This window comes from Sorghum bicolor, chromosome 1, assembly GCF_000003195.3.
Source record: "Sorghum bicolor cultivar BTx623 chromosome 1, Sorghum_bicolor_NCBIv3, whole genome shotgun sequence".
Taxonomy (NCBI): Eukaryota; Viridiplantae; Streptophyta; class Magnoliopsida; order Poales; family Poaceae; genus Sorghum; species Sorghum bicolor.
Window position 1 is genome coordinate 23,781,015 of NC_012870.2, and position 6,000 is coordinate 23,787,014.

The following is a 6,000-nucleotide window of genomic DNA, read 5'->3' on the forward strand; positions in this document are numbered from 1 at the left end:
GCTAATTAAAGTTTCTATACAAGAAAGTAAGCTACTCTAGTTTGCGGGAATGTAAGAGAGATGGTTTGATCTTTATACCGCCGTGTAGAGGGGATGAACCAATCAATAATATGAAGTCCAATCACCGGGAGAAATCCAATGAACAAACACAATGGAGACAAACAATTTTTCACATGTTTGGTGGCAACAACAATAGGTGGGTTGGGTGATTCTTTAATTAAGTCACATGTTGTGCCCACATCGCATGATACAACAACCTTTTCCTTGTTCTCTTCTAATAACAAGGAGTGAGCTTTTTCAAGCTTGGTGTGAGCCTTGCCAAGCTTCTCATGGGCTTCCACTAGCCTCTCATGATTAGCATTGAGCTCATCAAAGGATTGCTCAAGAGCTTTTAATTTCTTGGCTAATTCTTTGCACTTCTTGTTTTTAGAGTGAATAAGTGAATCGGCTTGCTCTAGCATGTCCATGAGTTGTTCATTAGTGAATTCATTTTCATCATCACTATCACTATCATGTTCATGTTCACTTTCACTTTCACTCTTATCATATTGTACCTTGTGGCCCTTGGCCATGAAGCATGAAGGAGTGTCGAAGAGTGATGGCTTGTTGATAGTAATGCTTGCAAGCGCCTTCTTCTTGGATGCCTTGTCATCATCACTAGAATCATCATCCGAAGAAGCATCACTATCCCATGTCACAACATAGGATCCACCCTTCTTCTTCTTGAAGACCATCTTCTTCTCTTTCTTTTCTTTCTTCTCCTTCTTGTTCTTCTTGTCATGCTCATCATTGTCACTATTGTAAGGACAATCCGCCATAATATGATCGGAGCTCTTGCACTTGTAGCATAGCCTCACATGCTCTTTGTTCTTGAAGTGATCTCTTCTCTTTTTTGTGTGATAGCCCTTCTTCTTCATCATTTTGCCAAACTTGCGGACAAAGAGTGCTAGTGCTTCATCATCACTATCATCATTGGAGCACTCCTCATCACTTGATTCTTCCTTCTTGGCCTTGCCCTTGTTCTTGCTCTTGGATGAAGAACTAGCTTTGAATGCTACACTCTTCTTATTCTTATCATCGTCGTCCTTCTTCATGACCTCATCATCATCATTGTCATTGTATTGATCTTCGGTCATGACATCTCCAAGTACCTCATTGGGAGATACACCCGTCAATCCTCCTCTAAATATGATGGTTCTCAATGTCTTGAACCTCTTAGGCAAGCACATCAAGAACTTGTGAATAAAGTCCTCATCTTTTACTTTCTCACCAAGGCCCTTGAGATCATTGATGATGACTTGGAGCCTATAGAACATCTCCGGTATTGATTCATCATCCTTCATCTTGAAGTTTGAAAGCTTATCCTTGAGCATGTACAACTTGGCACTTTTTACCGTTGTAGTGCCCTCATATGTTTCTTCAAGCCTTGTCCACACTTCACTAGCCTTCTCAAGATCTTTGACTTGCTCAAACACCTTTGAATTAATGCTATTGTATATTGTGTTGAGAGCCATAGTATTGCATTGCTTGTTGGCTCTCTCATTGTCGATGGGGTTAGCCGGATCAAGAATCACAAAGTCATTTTCGGTGACTTCCCACACTCTATCATTTATTGATCCAAGATACATTTTCATCTTTCTCTTCCAATAGTCAAAAGATCTTGTGCCATCAAAGAACGGTGGTTTGCCCCCAACATGGTTGAACACTATTTGAGCCATAATTTGAGCACCGAGGTTGTTAAGCCTTCACAAAACGGTGACCACGGCTCTTATACCACTTGAAAGGTCCTAATATGGCTAGAGGGGGGTGAATAGCCTATTTAAAAATTATACAAAACTCCCTAGAGCAAGTGGTTAGTAAATAACAAAGCGTAGCTTTTTGCTCTAGCTCTAATGGGGTGTTTGCAAGCCACCTATCTAACAATTCTAGTTGATATGATCACTAGGCACACAAGAGCTATGTCAATACTTACACTAGAGAGCTAATTAAAGTTTCTATACAAGAAAGTAAGCTACTCTAGTTTGCGGGAATGTAAGAGAGATGGTTTGATCTTTATACCGCCACGTAGAGGGGATGAACCAATCAATAATATGAAGTCCAATCACCGGGAGAAATCCAATGAACAAACACAATGGAGACAAACAATTTTTCTCCCGAGGTTCACGTGCTTGGCGGCACGCTATGTCCCCGTTGTGTCGACCAACACTTGGTGGTTCGGTGGCTAAGAGGTGTAGCACGAACCTCGTCCTCACTAGGACACCACAAGAACCTACCCACAAGTGAGGTAGCTCAATGACACGAGCAATCCACTAATGTTGCCTTTGGCTCTCCACCGAGGTAGGCACAAACCTCTCACAATCACCGGGAGATGGCCACGAACAATCACCAACTCGTGCCAAAGCTTCTCCACAGCTCCAAGCCGTCTAGGTGGCGGCAACCACCAAGAGAAACAAGCAAACCCGCTGCTCAACGATCACTAGTGCCACTAGATGCTCAAACTCTAAGGAAATGCAACTAGGATATCTCCCAATCTCACTTTGGATGAACAAATCTTGGACAAGGTGAGTGGGAAGTGTGGGAGTATGCTCACAAGGTGTATCAACAAGTTAGAGAGTCAAGAGAGTGAGCAAGAACCAGCCAAGGCATATAAATAGAAGTCCCAAGCTTCAACTAGCCGTTAGCAGTTTACCCCACAGTCAGCGTTCACACCGGACGCGTCCTAGTTCACACCGGACGCGTCCGGTATGAGCTAGACCAGCGTCCGGTGCTCCTGACCGTTAGAAAAGTAGCCGTTGCCTCTGACGCTGACAAGGCACCGGACGCTCGCTTTTGAAAATACCGGACGTGTCCGGTGTGCACCGGACCAAAACTCAGGGAGCGACGCAAACGGTCACACCACTGGACTCACACACCGGACGCGTCTGGTGTGCACCGGACGTAAACCCAGGGAGCTCTGCACGAAGAGTTTGCACCGGACGCTAACCTGGACGCGTCCGGTGTCACACCGGACGCAAACTCAGAGAGTTTCACCGAGAAAGCGACCTCACCGGACGGAGCACACCGGACTCTACGCGAAAACTGTTTCCGCGTCCGGTGCCTCAACTCGGACGCGTCCGACCTCATACCGGACGCGTCCGGCTTGAAAGCGCTGCACGAAACGATTTCAACTACTTCTCTTGCTTCCATGTGCCAACACCAAAGTGTTTCCACACTTGTGCACGTGTGTTAGCATATTTCAAAACATTTTTCAAGGGTTACTTAGTTAGCTCACTAGGTCCTAATGCTCATGCAAGAAATCCAATCACCTAGTGGCACTTAGACAACCGTTTTCACAACGAGATTACCCCTCTTAATAGTACGGTTGTCTATCCTAAGTGTGATCACACCCTCTATGATGTCTTGATCACCAAAACCAAAACCCTAAGCAATACCTTTGTCTTGATCTCCATAGGGTTTTGTTTTTCTCTTTCTTCTTTTCCAAGTTGAGCACTTGATCATCTTGAGGTCATCACCATCTTCACCATGATCATCTCTTGCTCCATCACTTAGCATATACCAACCTCATTAAGTCTACACATACTTAGCATAGAGGTTAGTACTAGGGTTTCATCAATTATCCAAAACCAAACTAGGGCTTTCAACGCCATCTTGAGCTTCTTCGACCAGTGAGGCTTGACGTCTTCGACCAGCACGGAAAGTCGCTCGAATAGTTGCGACAGTAGTTCGGAAGACAGTCAGCCACCATTGACACCGAAGAAGCAGGTTGTCCGAATAATGCATGATGCTCTTGAGAAAAAAGATTTCCTTCTTGATGAAGTGTGTCCACTCTACTTTTACGAAAAGTGAATAGTTCGAAAAAACAAGTATATTCACCGTAAGGTGAAGTGTGCCCACTTAGTCCCCGAGCCTGGTAGTAGGTGACGTAGACACGTGGTACCAGGGTCTAAAAAGAAAAGTCCGTGTAGAAATTCTAATATTGAGATGCATTGTCAGGTGCATCGTACCGATGTAGTCCCCGAGCTTATTGGAATACGAAGTATGAGCCTTGTAGCAAAGTCTAAAAATTAAAATTGCCCCTCAGTTGTATATGAGTCTAATTTATATGTAACTGAGAAGAGTAGTCCCCAAGCTGTGGTCGGAGAGTGATCGAAGCAAGCCCTGACTATAGCGTAGAGACTGGTCGACAAGTCCTCAAGCGTGGTTGAGAACGTAAATATGCCCGGTGGTCGGCACAGATCCCAAGCACAATGTAGAGGCTGGTCAACAAGTCTCCAAGCGTGGTTGAGAACGTAAACATGCTCGGTGGTCGGCACAGTCTTCGAGCATAGCATAGAGACTAGTCGACAAATCTCTGAGCGTGGTTGGGAACGTAAATGTGTTTGATGGTCGGAGCAGTCCCCGAGCTCAGCGTAGGGAATGATCGATGAGTCCTCGAGCGTAGCTTGTTGACTGGGCCAAACTCCTGAAAATAAATATAGGGAATATGTAGTATATGATGTATAAATAAACTCTAGATAAAAAATCAGCACTAGTGTAAGATTTTAGCTTTTTTTGTTAAATTTAAAGTTAACATGAGTAGTTAATTTATCCTAGAGCTTGTACCAGCTCTAGTCTGGTCAACAATCTGGAGCATGAGGTACGGAACCTAGGCACGCGTAGGATTGCCAGCCTCGACAGAGAGCTAGTGCCAACCACCCATAACGTAGAGGGTAGATCTCGTGCACGTGTGGGGAGAGTCAGAGACAGTGCCGGCCCTAGAAAACTCGTGTAGGAGAAAAAACTAGTCAGCTAATCAAAAAGTTATTTTGAAGGATAATAATGTTAAAAGTATTATGCTAAAAATAAATAAAATATTAGAAGTGCACTTATCCTTGGACGAAAGCCTGTTCGGTGGCGACAAAATTGTCTGGTCCTCAAGCTTTCTGACGTGTTGTCATAAAGGTGGTCACGATTGTCGTAGCGTCGTTCTTCACGGCAATCATTATTACGACATGACAGATGGTCAGAGCAAGTAGGCCAAGCAACCGAACAGGCAATCATTATTACACGTTGTTGGTGTGGTCAAAGACATTGCTGGAGTGGTCGGAACCGTAGCCAGCGTGGTTGGAGCCGCAACCTACGTCGGTGAAGAAGTGATCAGCGCAGATTGGATCTGTACCTCCTCCATGGTCGTGGCGGTGAAACCGTTGAAGCCAGTGGTCCAAATGATCTGGCCGACGGTGAACATGAGACCGCTCGCCACGATCGCGGAGTCAGAGATGATGACCATCTGGTTCGCCTGGGAAGCTGTACGCAAACCCCTACCTGACGCTCCACTGTCGACGAAAGCTGGTTGACAGTCTACCTAGGGGTATGCCCAAGGTAGTAGATTGTCGGTAGACAGGTGCGCAAGCTACGAACTAGATGGTGACGTAAGACACAGACAAGGATTTATCCAGGTTCGGCTGCCGTCAGGGAGTAATACCTACGTCCTACGTCTGATTGTATTGATATGAGATGTAATGTGATCTCTGACTTGTTCTCAAGGGGACCTCTGCCCCTCCTTATATACTATGAAGGACTAGAGTTATAAGTAAAGAGTCATATTTGGTACAATACCTTCTTGTAGCCTTGCGGTGCACACCGACCAGCGTCATATGCTGCACACCTTCATATTGTGGGCCGGGCCACCTCCGATGGTGCAGCCCATATTTAGCCATGAAAATATAGGGGTTTATACCCCCCACAGATTGAGAGAAAGACGACGACCTCTGCTAACACTTGAACCTTGCTCCTCGCTAGGACCTCGTGGTCAGCCAAGGTGGGTGCGGCCATGAGAATGGTGGATCAAATTCCCCTCTGTCCTGCCGCGTGTCCTCTCCCTCATGTCAGCCATGCTCGGTCCAATTATTTTTGGCAGGTTGTCTACATCTACATGTAGCTCTCCTTATTTTTAGGGGAGTAAAGTCTATTATCGGTCTCTAAACTTGTTCCGTTGTGTTATCTCGGTTTCTAAACTCG